Below are 14,458 nucleotides of genomic sequence, written 5' to 3'. Positions count from 1 at the left end.
TTCTCTGAAAAACATTAAAACCAAAGGAGGGAGGAACAATTAATTCCTTCACCAAGAATCTTCTTTTCAGTTCCCCTAAAGGGAGCTCAGTTTGCCTTTTCATTAACAGCAGTTATTTCCAAAAGTCAAATACAATTCTCATTAAAGACCAAACACCACAACCCCCCACAAAAAAAAAAAAAAAAAAAAAATCAAACAAACAAAAACTCAAACAAAAACCAAAACACCCTGACAGAAATTATTTAGACAAGCCATATTTCAGAAATTCAGCACCAGTTTGGACTTCTGCAGAGATAACTCCTTGCCTTTTCTTCCTTGTTATCTCAGGCTCAATATGGCTGCTGTGCTTCCTCTTCCTCAAGAATGTGATGGAAATGGTTTCTTAGGATTAGTACCTTATCCCTGCTGTCTCAGAATATCCCTGCCACGTTATCGCTCACTGTCTGGTGAGAAACTGGCTTCTCTGTTGAATAATCGGTGCCCTGCAACATTTAGGAGTCACTCTGATCTCTAAATCACTAATTTTTGAGAATTTGGAGAGATTGGTTGAGTAGCATAAGAGAAACTACCTAAAAAGAAGGAAAAGGAAGATAGAGGGAGCTACAAAACAGCCTTATTTCAAGACTCTAGGACTACCTATTCAGCAATCAGCATTTAAACATTTAGAAGACAAAGGATTTGTCAACACATCAAGAAGCTATAGCATAGCTCAAGCTACTTATCTTAACAGCACACCTAGCTTAATAGAAAGAGAAGCAGCAGATGTGATACTTTTTTTTTTTTTTTCATGTAAGAGGACTAGCAAAGGCAGTGGAGATTAATTTAAAATAGAGTGAGCACTTCATAGAAAATGTGTATATTAGTAATTTAAAAGTTAGATTGGGAATAAATTTCAATTGGAATAGAGTATGAATTTATCTTTGGTCAAACTCTTTTCGACACAATAATTTAAAATTTGAATGTCAGAGAAAACCAAAATATCAGTTTGCAGATGTCACTGGTCTGAAGGCCTCACACCAGAGACTGAAATGATCCTAATATGTCAGGAAGACATTCCCTAGGCAAATGCAATGAACTGTGGCCTGAAGAAGTGAAGTGGGATATAAATAGGATATAAATAACTGAATAGCTAGAGCATAGACGACCATAAACTTACAGACTCAACCTGGTGATGTTACTGTCGTAAAGGGAACATTTTTTTTTACTATATACTGGTAGGACTGTCATATATATGACCAAAATTATATAGATCATTCTACTCCGTGTTCAGTCAGCTCGGCTGGAATACAGCAACCACTTCCCAGAATCATACTTCAAGAAAGCAGAGAAATAAGAATAATGCTCAGAAGAAGAATGGTGGTAGGTTTAGGAAACATGCCTTTGGAGACAGGTAGAAGGAATTATTGTTCAGCCTCGGAAAAAAGTACTAAGGAGAATCTATAACACCATTTTAAGACTTGTAGTAAAACATAACTTTATCAATAGTCTCTCATATTCAGAGAGAATGAGACAAAATGTAATCAGCTTCAATGGTATTGTGGAATCACAGAGTGGCTCAAGTTGCAAGTGACCTCAAAGAGATCTTGTTCCAATCCCACTATCATAGGCAGGGACGTCACCCTCTAGACCACCCACTGAGTTTAAAAACAGCACTCAAGAATGATAAAAAAAAAACCCAGCAAGACTTCTCACAGCTCCTTCTCAGTCTTCCTTGGCAGCAGATAGGCCTAAGGCCACACTGCTGCACTGACCTTAAACCCAGGCTGCCAAAACCACAGTGTAGAATAGACGCACTTGGAGACCTGAAAAATACACAGGAAGCAATATGGAAATCAGTGCAGCATTCAATTACTTTTCTTCAGTAGATACCTCCTAATTTTTCTGTGGTTTTAAGAAATATTACCCACAAATTAGTACTCTGGCATAAATTAACATTTTTAGCTGCTGCTTCAGGACTGCTAGTACAGTTCTAGGGTAAAACAACCAAATCAGCATAGTAATATGAAACCCTGGATAATGGATAATACTAATACACTAAAAGTACTGTCTTCTTGGAATTAATACATACAGGTAGAAAAGTATAACAGATTAACATAAATGTTCTGACTGATAATAGTTATTGCAATATTTTTAAAAGTTAATATTAATAAACAAGTAAATTGTAAATGCATTCTGTAACTGTAGCACCATTATTAAATTCAAGAGAGGTTTGCAAGTATTTTTATTGCTAGAATAAATTAAATTACTTGAGAGTATGCCATCTGTTGAGCAAAAATCATAATGTAAATGTAAATAAAATTGTATTACTAATTAGTAGCAATACACCAAATATGTCCTTTTAGAAAAATTTCAGTGTTCAAAGCTACACCACTGCAGGTGTGGCACGCCTGGATTCCATTCGGGGATCAACTACATCCTTTATAGTAGATGTTTCACCTGACCTTCTAATCTAAAGCTTGTGCTTGCTACTTTACAGCCTGCTTTTCTTCAAGCCAACTTGTCAAACACATGGGTCATGTTTTCCAAATGGCAGCAATAATCTGAATGCAATCACCCAGAATACCTTATCTTCAGAAAAGCAACAGGTGGGGTCATTCTCTTGTGTTAAGAAAACAGAAATAAATGTTCAACATGACAAGCCTCAGATCTCCAAGACTCAGCTAGCTATGCAAATCTTCACTTATCAGAACCCACAATTCCTCATCAGCTTGGATTCCTCTCTCCTTCTGAACTAAAAACCCATCTTCTAGCCTGAAGTGCCACACAGGGCCTGGGCTTTCACACAAAACAACTCTAAAAAAAAGAGCTGTTCCCTAGGTCTGCCATGCTCCTACAGGAGTCTCAGTGAAAGAGTCAGAGATGGCTGATGAAAGACTGGTGAGAAAAACAAACGACAACTCCAGTACCAATTATTGGTTTAACTATATGCAAGTTCCAATGCTGCCAAAATCAGTGGCCAAAGATTGAGAAGAGGATTTTACTTTTAAGATGGCTTCATCTTTTAATCTTTATAACAAATGCGAGAAGTTCTCCACTGTGTTTAATTCAAGTGTTGCAAATTTAATATGTTATCTGTTGGATAAGACTGTGATTTTCAGAGATAATCTGGGTAGGTGATGGAGATGATGCTGCTTTTGAATTTGCATTCTATCTGTCCAGCATTAATCTTTGCATGAACTGGCACATACTTGAGGAACTGTGCTGCCTGAGTAACTGCTATCAAAACATTCAATGCATACAATATATCCATCTGAATTCTTTTAATACTCTATCCTAGAGTGTATAATTTGAAGGATTAAGTCGGTTTAATTGATGCTTAAAATAATAGAATTTTCCAAATTATACTGACTTGGGATGTTGCAAGAGTGTCTCAAAAATTAAACCTAGAGTTTGCTGATAAACCAAACAGATAAGGTGTTGTGTTAATCAATCACATTAGGATTTCTCCAATTCTCTTTTTATCAGAGCCCACAGTAGTTTTTGATACTTTGGCATATTTCTACAAAAAGACCTCTGCATTACTAACTATGAACAATGAGTGACTGAAAAAAGGGTTCAAAGTTGTGAGATTACAGTTTGTCAGGCAACAATATAAAACTGTGAGCTGACCAAATCACAGAATCACAGAATAAGCTGTGATGGAAGGGATCCACAAGGATCATCAAGTCCAACTCCTGGCCCTACACGGGACCAGCCTCAAGAAAGGACAAATAAGGAATTTTTCTTTGGGTATGAAATAGGGTAACGTTTTATATACTAAATAATTCTCATACTTTTCTCAGTCTAACACCTTCTAAACCATACCCCCTCCAGCCCTCAAAAAAGGTGTTGAAGCTTTTCTTGTTTAAGTTATTCCTTCTACATCCTGGACTTCAGATCTTCCACTCTTATTTTCATAAAAACTTACTGAAGTGTTTCCTCTGGTTCTTTTTGTTTAAAAGAGACATACAAGGTACTTTTATTTCATGAAAGTTACAAGCAGGTAAGAAGTTAACAATTAATAGTATGTTTTTCATACTAGTAGTGCCAATTATATGCTGTTTAAGCTTATCATCTAATTGCATGGTAGTGCTGGCTTCAGAGATGGCATGACATTAAGTCAGACTTGCGCTGCATTTCCCAGTAGTGGAATATTCAATTATTTGTTCTGACTCATGTAATTCCCTGTATTCCAAGCTTGTTAATGTCATTACAGGGCTGAAATAAAGTGATTACTCTAAATGAGTATTTATCCGATAGGCAATGCAATTCCTGCCTCCTCCGGCTGACAACAGATGATTGCAAGTGTTCTCTTCTACTCCCTCACCTGCATTTCCCCCTCCTTCCCCTGTCAAGGAGGAAACCATAACATTGTGGTGCTCTGTGAAATACTGTCAGATGGAGTAAAATATATATAATAAAATAAAAAGAAGCACAACCTTCCCCAGCAGAGTTAAAGCTAATGACCACTGCTTCCACTCCCAGTCAGTGATGACAGGTTGAACTAACTGATAATGGCATGCCTGCTGTTGAGCTGGCCACTTATGTTATTTCTCTTGACATGGTTCTGGGGAAGGCCTAATTTTTTTGACATTTGACCATGCAAATTTGAGTCCTGATACATTATTCTGCATTTACATCCTCCCAGTGTTGCTGTTTAAAATGTGCTACAAGCTCCTTGAGCTCAGCTAATAAAGGCCACGGAATGAAAGAAAGTTAAATATGAATGTAAAAGGAGACCTAAATGAAGGGCTAGCTTGTACATCTCAGAGATGACCTTCTGGAAATGAGCAAGTGGAAAATTCTTTTTAAAGCAAATGGTAAGAAGTGTAACACCAATTTTTTTTTCTTCAAAAATTTTTAAAGATTCTAAAATATTCACAAAAAGGAAAACATTCATTTTTACATAGACATTTATTTGGTCAACAATTCAGCTGAGTGTATTTTAAGACTAGGTTCCATTAATGACTCTTAGTAATAGACCTTTCCCAAAGAGCCAGAAATTCACAGTACTTCATTAAATATAAGGAAAAAATACAGCCTGCTCTCTTTCTTTTCACTTGCTCTTAAATTTTTCACATTGTTCAAGTCCAAATGTATTACCTGTGAGCAAACCCAACTTTTTTCCATCTCTTATAATTAATTTGTATAAATTTACTGCTTATGAACAGCAGTAGCTTGACGGCTATGAAAAAAAAAAACATCTCCTTTACCTCTATAGCTACAGAGAGGGTGCAGATTGGGCCTGTGGCTCCCATGCTAAGGGTTTCACATTAAACCTGATTGCATCAAATGCAATGAGAAGTCAGCATTGCATGGACCATCTATGCTTCTGTAAGTCAAGGAAGTTGTGGTAAAACTTTCAATCTCAGATCCTTCTCTGTTATCTTCCCTCTTTCTTATTGACTGTTTACTACAACAAACCTTAGACTGCATAAGCCAATCTAGAAATTTTTCTGGCTTGCATGTTCTGCCTCACTCTCCAGTAATGAGATGGCTGCAAGAAGAAGATTAGTCTGCATCCAGACCCTGGTGTCTGCCATGCAGTTAGTACAACAAATACACCAGACTTCCCAGAGTCAATCACTCTGGAAAACAATGCATTTTATAAAGAGCACAACTAAGGATCTCTAAAGACAAAACAGAAATCTACTCTAAATAGAAAACTTTAACCACTGTGCAATCTGGACCTTCAAATCCGACATCAACTCTAAAGCTACTTACTGAAGCTTGTTCTTAACTATATTCATTTATACTTTACTTTCCCTCCACATTTATCTGATTTCATGTTTGCCAATGACTAAATACTCTGCAACATGAAATAAAGACACAGTCTGTGTGATCTGAATATGTTTTCTCTAGAAAACTTGAAGATTTTAACATTGCGCTCTATCTTGTGGGAACAACATAGACACATCATATTGTTACCAGTTTGGGACATTATGTTATGTCATACGGAAAGAAAAGTAACATCAAAGAGCTGGGTTTCTTTTATTTTTATTTCTTATAGCTGCTGGTATCAATATGTGCTTTTCAATTTCTTATTTGATGTACATTAAACAGGTATCTTAACTCTAGATCAGACTGTCCAACAGCTGGAAAAGATCTTATCATCAGTCACTAACCATGTAAATCTGAAGGCACTTCCTCCAGTTTTCAAATAACTGCTTCTTTTGAAAGTCCAACACGGGCAGCAATTTGATCAGTCATCTTGTATCCACACTCAGGTCAAGGAATATGATTTTTTTCCTTACCTACTCTAAATAGATGGTCCCTCCAGAAGGCTCAGTCAATTTGCAGATATACCTATTGCTAATCCTTAGATCTCTCATTCTCACCTGGTCCACAAGGAATAGCTCCAAGTTAAGGCAACCATTTAGCCTATCTTTTCCCAAGAGGAATTTAGAGCCACTTACCATCCTCTTCTCCTGTCTCTGTGGCTAACATGGACAACAGAGAAATGCCCTCTCTTGCCCTGTGGAAAAGGAGAGGACTAGCAGGCAAGTGCCAAAACCTACATTAAAAAAAAAAAAAAAAAAAATAGGAATATAGCAGTCCAAATATCTGTCTGCATATGATCATTTTTAGCAGAGAATCCCTGCTTCTCCTATGATACATGCTGTTTTCAAGCTACATGGAATAACCAAGTTTATCCTTCATCTTTAAGGAAAACTAATTAAAATTAAGTGGCGGATTTGCAGTACTGACCAGAATTTGTACATCATTTAAGAGAAGCAAACCAAACCAAAACCAAACTGAACTATGCATTCCTTGTGCTAGACAGTGTTGTAAGTGAAAATACAGGGAGGAAGCTAATGAACAGCCAATAAACTAACTCAGAAATCAATTTGATTTCTACTCAAAAGACACCACCTGAGCAAATATCTGTATATGTAGTTGGTCAGAAAGTAGCAGTAACAGCACCCAACACCTTAAAAAAATCCTGTAACTCTTCTGTTTGTACATCTGTATAAAATATATTTTCATCCAGCTACAGCATGAATCATCTTGAAAATACCCCACCTCAAGTGCTGTGCCATCCCAGAGCAGCTGAGGCTGCAGGGGAAGCCATGAAAAACAGCTGGTATGCAGTATCTTCTCACCAGTTACAATTTAAGACATACTCCAAATGAAATAGCATTTCCCCCTGCAATTCTTTAATTCCCCAAGGACTGATATCTGAGATACTGTTTGAATGTCCATGCCAGATACTCATGTGACAGCTTTAAAAATGACAGTGTGGGCATGTGAAGTCCCAAATTTGCTCTGTAATTTCCCTTCAAAACTCAACAGACACATGCAACATTTGCTGTGCAAAAGGGAAATCACATTTTAGCACTGTATTTCCCTGGAGGGAAAAATCATGAACATACCAGAATTTATCACCAGTCTGGTTTTGTAATTCAGTAACACAATAGCCATGAATCCAGTGATACAAAATATCAAAGATCTGAAGAAAACAGATACTAGTTTTTAAAAGAAATGTGGTGTAGCTTTTAAACACTGCAAAGTGTGTTTCTCTGGGGGAAAGAAGTTCCAAAGGCACAGTGGCAAGAGTGGAAACCAGAAGAGAGAAAAAGGACATAGGCCAAAACTATAAACACCCTCAAGATAATGTTTCCTCTCCTTTTACTATCAGAAAAAATTCCACTGAGTGCAAATGCTGCTCAGTGGTTATTTACTTAGAAAGACTGATATTCAGCAATGTAAGCTCAAGGGTTTCTAGACCTACCCAAGCTGTCTCTATTTCACTTCCAACATTTCTCACCTAAGCACTTGCCAGGGAAATGAAAGAGTAAAATAAATTACATGACAATGGAATGGGATCACATTCACTCCTTAGAAAAGTGCAAAAACATGAGAGTTGCTATTTTGTTCCAAATACATGAAGTCTCTTCTCATGGTCAGATTATTACACCTCTCCTACACCAACAAAAGAAGAGTTGGATCTTGAAAATACCTTACAGTTCCAATCTAATTTTTATAGCTTGTAACAGCATAAATCGCATGGGCTCTCAGAGATTAAAATTAGCCTATTTCTACAGCTAATTACTTGAAATATTAGCATTTTTCGATTTATAGCTCAGCAAATAACCCAAATTGTGTAGCCATATTGAATAACAGCTAGCTACTATACCATTTATCAGCTTTTTTAACATCTAAATTACTTTAAAAAGAGCAATGCAAATATTTAACTATTAGATACATGTACACATATACTGCCCTCTGCAGAATGAAATTAAATCATCTGGGATTCTGTCTTTCTTGAAAGAGTATGTTGATATAATATATACAATAGATTTAGAAACATTCAACTGTTATCTAAGTACTCACATAACTTGAAGCATATATTTAATTTTTTCCCAAGTTAGGACCATGTTTTATGGAATATTCATTCAGATGTTCCCATTGTAATTCAAAAGTATTTAGCCTGCAGCTGCATCTTTAAAAACACATCCTGAATTACTGACCAGTTATGAAAACATCACTAAATATCTCAAAATGGAACTTCTAATGATCAGTAGAATTTAGAGCTATAACAAGGACTTTAAATAAAGTTACAAAATTCACAGATAAGTGAGCAATAAAGCTTGGTCAGTTTATTAGTAATAAAATCAGAATAACAAGTTCAGTTAATGGCTAAAAAGAGATAACTGGTCTATGCAGAGCAAGCAGGTAGATTCCTTCCAAAGACCATTACTTCTTAAAATCCCATCTCTTTACAAGATTAATATAGGATTAATATCAGTGCAGCTGTATTTTTGTCACTTTAGCTAACCACAAATATTCTGCTTCTACATGACATTACCTTAATGCTAGCTAAGTATAACTTGCCATGCTCTGGGGTTATTTGCTGCTGCAATTTCAGCTTGCATTCATACTTCGTCCCAAGCAATAAATAAAAAAAAAATCCTATGTGACTAAAATAACTTTTCCAGAGCCATTTTGATCTTGCCTGTCCCTACTCACAATTTCCGCCACCTTTGCAGTTTCTGTTATTAATATATATATATACAACACCTTGATTAAGCAATAGTTAGGCCACAGGCTTTCTGCTCTACTAGGACATGTGCTCTCAGACTACAGTCTTTATGCTCAGCTTACAGAGTGATGTGGATTTTCCATTTTTCAGAGGATATGTAAAGAAGCAGTTAATTAATTTGGAGAGAAGAAGGAACAGCAACATACAGTGCCAAACTAACTCTAAAGCATAAAGAAATGTTTAGAACCCAGCCTGATCCAGCAGAGAACAAAGTAACAGCCAGAAGTTGGGCAGCAAAGACCAGATAACTGACCCAAAACAGTGAGAATACATTCCCAAAAAAGAAGTTATAGTGACACAAAGTCAAAAGGATATGGCAACATGGAAAAGTGAATAAACTCTCAGAGACTCCGGTTCGAAATACATTCACTGGCTGTTGCTTTTAAAAAGAAAAATCTACATCAAATTAAGACAAAGACCAAGGGATGCAAGTGCCTCAAAACACAGTTCAGCACTGCAAAAGGAAACACTCTCCTGGATTATCCACCAAAAGTTCTGCCCATTTCTTCCTGACCTTGTCCTGGGAAGCCTGGGAAAGGCTGGCCCTGGCAAGTCACACACTGCTTGCTACTTGAATCAGTTCATTTACTGCTACTCATTTACTCTCACTACCAGCCATAAACACAAACAGGAAGCAGTATGTATTGAAAGCAACATGAAAGGAGATGGGGAGGCAAACTAGAGTGGGAAGTGGAAAATAGAAAAGCTTAAACAGTGAAGCACATGCTCCAGATAACTTCAGGCAACTCAAGAGTAGCTGCAATAAAGCATTACCAACACTTCAGACAATAGTGAAGTAGTTTTGCTGTAAAGGGGCATCCTGATACAGAAATCTTAGCAAACCTAAAAAGCACCAGTGCTGTTTCTATGTAGGACTTGAATCACTGGACTCCCTAGGAGATGAAGCATGGGAGACAGCAATGTAATACAGAATGTACCACAGAGAGAGGGTATTTCATAGTTTCATCAAGAAGCAACAGGACCAAACACAGTCTGATCTCAATACATGAGAGTGTATTCTGTTATCAACAGCTGTGTCCAGCTTTCTTGAAGAGTGGCTCTCAGTCACCCTTCCTATGTGATGATCTGCTAACCTCCTGTGCAGATGCCACATACCTGATCTACCCCAGATACAATGCCATGTTCAACTTGTAGCAGTTTCTACTGGTCCTGCAGGAAAAAAGGATTTGGACATTTCTCCTGGACTACAGAGCAGAGGCAGGAGCTTGAAATACTTATCAAATGCTCAAAATTCCATCATAAATGACTACTATGTGCATGCATGGCAACCTGGATTTACTAGTCAGGTGCAGAGGAGACACTCTGGGCATACGGTGAAAGCTCAGTGGACCCAGTGTGTCAGATTTGCTGCACACACAGAGACTGCACGCTTGGCAAGACTGGCACATCCTGCTTGTCAGTCACTGTACATGCCCAGCATTGTGCATCTGGGTGCTGAGCTGCTGGGCAATTGAAGTCCATTTGCAGGGGTCACCATCTGTACACACAACTGACTTGAGCATTGCAGTAGGACAGCCCTTTGGAGACAAAGCAAACCTACCTGTGAATCCCACCACATTCCTGATCCAGCCCTGCGGAAAAAATGATCATGGAGCTGTGGAGAGTAGCAGGTGCAGGAAACAAAGTGGCTTCCCTATAAAGAAAAATAGGGATGGAGTATTTGTAAAAGTAAGTGTCAAATTTCTACCCTCTTTCTCTCAGTTTCATGAACCTGCTTGAGTACATAGTGAGTAGATCTCCTTAGTTTTGCCAAGGATATAAGATCTGTGGAAATCTTATGTCACTCTCAACCTTACAGTCGAAAATGACAAGGCAACAAACATAATGGAGATATGAGTTGGTCCAGCTACAGGAACCAGTGCTATGCAAAGAGACTGTCCTGGAAAAGGTGTACTTTCATTAATCCAGCATAGCCCTCTGCATAGACCAATTACCTCTTATGGAACTAATCAAAGCAGAGCACATTAATCCAGACACTCCCTTTCTTGCCAGCTGCTCCACTGAGATGCAGAACACACTTGTGTCCCCTCAGCCACAAGACAATCGCATGAATGTCTGCTATGAAAAATTCATTTTTAATACCCACTCCATAGCTGGCAAGCTATCATTTGTTACCAGTCTCATGGAGTGACTTCAAAAGATGAAGAAAATGTCCTTGCAAAACAGAGACTCTGGCTGCACATTAAAATATGACAAACACAAAGGTGAATGTATTAACCAGACCTTTTCATGGAGACAAAAGCAGAACAAGCATCAGGGAAATAAAGCTGGCATCCAGTCTACCCAGCTGATAGCTGGATAGCTAGATGAGTCAGCTCAGATACTTTAACAGGGCATTCACATGACTCAGGAAAGAAAAAGAGCTAGGGAACACAAAGTTCTTTCTTACATGTAACAGCCTCTTAACAAGTACATCTGGAGAGTGAAAATGCACCTGTCTTGTTGGGGGGGGGGGGAAATCACTAACTCTTCCTTCATGAAACAGCTGCTGGAATTTTCTCAGAACCAGCCTTCATATTTGGTTACACTTCTGGAAAATTATTCTATTTATATACAGTGGAAGAAGTATAACTCACATTGGTTTCCATTTGAAAGTTGTCCTTCTGTTAACAACAATATTGTTTTTTGTTGTTTCAGAAGTCAGATTCTGACCATTTCATGGCTTTGCTATAGTGGTCTGTTGTGGTTTAGGAATATTCTGTACTCCTACCAAAACCTATGCCACTGCCCCTTTCCATTTGAGAGGGAAGTCAGAGGCACAAAAGGCAGAGAATAATGAGCTAAGAACAATTTCCTGGAACCAACAATGAGAAAAGAAAACTAACAGTAACAACAATATTAACAAACAACAGCGTGCAAAAGAGTGATTCATGCCAAAATGCTCACTGTGGAGCCTGTAATTCCAGCCATGCCACCCTAATGGCAAGAGAGCTCTTCCTTTCAGAAGGGGAGTCCCATCCCTTTGTCCCCCGAAATGAAGCACAGAATAACCTGTAGGTCCCAGCCACTCTCCCTCTTGGCTACTGCAATATTAACCCTGTTAATTTTTTTTCTGCCCTGGCCAGAACCAGGACGTGCCCATACTGGAGAAAACCAGGGTTTCTAAGTAATAAAACTGTAAAGCACAGCAGCATTTTATGATATTAAACCTTACACTTAAATATTGTATTTGAACCTTTTAAAATCTTTGGATGGCACATAAATTTTGAAAGCTTTTTTTTTTTTTTTTTTAATTCTCTCCTTGCAATGTTACCTTTGGATAGTTGATCATTTTGCCAAGATTAGGCTGAATCAAACTTAAGCCTTTTTTTTTTTCCTTTTTATCCAAAAGAAGCTGGAATCTGTTCTGGAGCCTCATTTGCTACATCTGGAGCTACTATCAGGCTTTTGATCAGACCAAACTTTACAGATGGAAAAGTTCTACTTTAAAATTCCTCTCATGTTTGGAGATGTCAATAAAGTTCTTTTAAAGTGTCAGAAGAGATTGCTCCGTTTGTAGTTTTGCTAATACCAATTTACAATGGTATTGTCTCCAGTCAGAAGAAGGCATAAAGAAACAACTAAATAAGCCCTTCTCATTCCCCTACCCACTCAGACACTGCACTGCACACAAACATCTAGGCACAGAAAGAGATACACACATGCACACACATGCCACTCTGCTTCTTTGGAAGGAATATATTAAAGTGTTGGCCCTGTGGAATAATGAAGGAAGTATGTAAATACAGCACTCTATTCTTTCAAGAAAAGCTTTAAAAATGCACGTACTCCACTCCCCCTAAATTATGGCAGAAGATGGGTCATAATAGCTAATGTAGTAGCCAAGAAGGGAGAATGGAGCACAATTCCCTAAACTCGATAAAATAAGCAATTACTCTTGTTATCTGAATGGCTCTGTCAGTGGAGAAGTTGTCTGTGTCATAACAGAATCTAACAAAGGCTGTTGCCTTTAAGCATCAAAGGCTTTGGCCTTATTATCTTTCTAAGATGTGCATGTATAATAAGTTTTCCTAACAAATGGTGAGGAAGCATCACTGGCAAAATATAAAATGGTGACAAACTATGTCCAAATGATTAATTCACAGAAATTCTCCATCACACTGCAGCTACATGTGCCCATCTCTTCTGTTATGCCCTTGGAGATTTTCATACTAAACGTATGTGCATATTTTTCATGGCCACTGATATTTGAATTGCAGCCTGCTCCCATGCAGAACATAAAACACTTCAAACTGCATAATGCTGACTAAATTATAAGTTCTCCAGTGGCCTGAGGTAGCAAGGGCCATAATAATGAGTGTGCTTAAGTGGTTTGTGTAGATTTTTTTTCCCTTTTAATTTTAATGCCCTAACTTGCTGCTGCCTTTTCTAAAGCTAGGGATTGTCTAATACGATCATAACAACAGGGAAATAGAAACTGCATTATGCTTTGAAAAAATGTGGCATGCAAAGCAGAAGCTCCACTCATCAAGCTCAGTGATAGCAAATTCAGCCCTGTTGGTCACATGGATAGAAAATGCTTTGGTGACTTTGTACATATTGTAATTATATTTGAGCTGTTCTATGTATAAAGTCATATTTACTGGATAGAAAGCTGCAACCCTTCCAATCATATTCGTATTGCACATTAAAAAAAAAAAAAAGAAAAAACCACATCTGAAGTATCATTTGATTAAAAAGATAATTAAACTAGGTAAATGAAGCCTGAAAAAATACTGAAAATTTTACTTATGGTATTACATTAGGTCAAAGTGGACATCTGTATGAGCTGCAACATTTAGTAATTTTGCAATGTTTTCAATGTTCTGGTATTGGTTATTTTTCTTGGGTTTACTCAAAAGACAAATGGATGAAAATGCTTACACTGCAGCAATGCTCACTTCCACAGTAATTGGAAAAATATACACAAACTGTGCTAATATCCACGGATGTTTACAGTCAGGCAGATAAAAAGAGCCTGGGCACATGTTAACTGTTTCTATCAACTTCCCCCACCTCTAAATAGAGACCATTTTTAGCCAGCACATCGAGGAGCAAGGAGCTATTGACTTCACAAATCAATGCAAAGGAAGACAGACTCCTTGAAAAATCCTTTTCATGCGCGCCTCTTTTGTTCCACAATATTTTGGGAAGTTCATTTCTACATTCCCTGCTCTACAGGATTGAGATAGATGTTTAAACTCACTTCCCACAGGATTCAGACTGATCTTCATCTCCACCTAACCACCTAGCCTAAGGTCTGAGGCCTTCTTTGCAAATGACTGCAAACTTATGCAGCTCAAGTTCTCGTGTGCCAGCACAGCTACACAAATCTTCCTCTAGCAACAGTGCCTGGACCTCTGCCTCACTGAAAACATGGAGTAAAATACTTTGGCAAGCAGTATCTTAAATGGAAGAAGCGAACATGATGGATTT

Source organism: Lonchura striata, chromosome 1 (genome assembly GCF_046129695.1).
Source record: "Lonchura striata isolate bLonStr1 chromosome 1, bLonStr1.mat, whole genome shotgun sequence".
Lineage (NCBI taxonomy): Eukaryota > Metazoa > Chordata > Aves > Passeriformes > Estrildidae > Lonchura > Lonchura striata.
The sequence above is the reverse complement of the archived record's forward strand: the minus strand, read 5'-3'. Positions refer to the sequence as shown.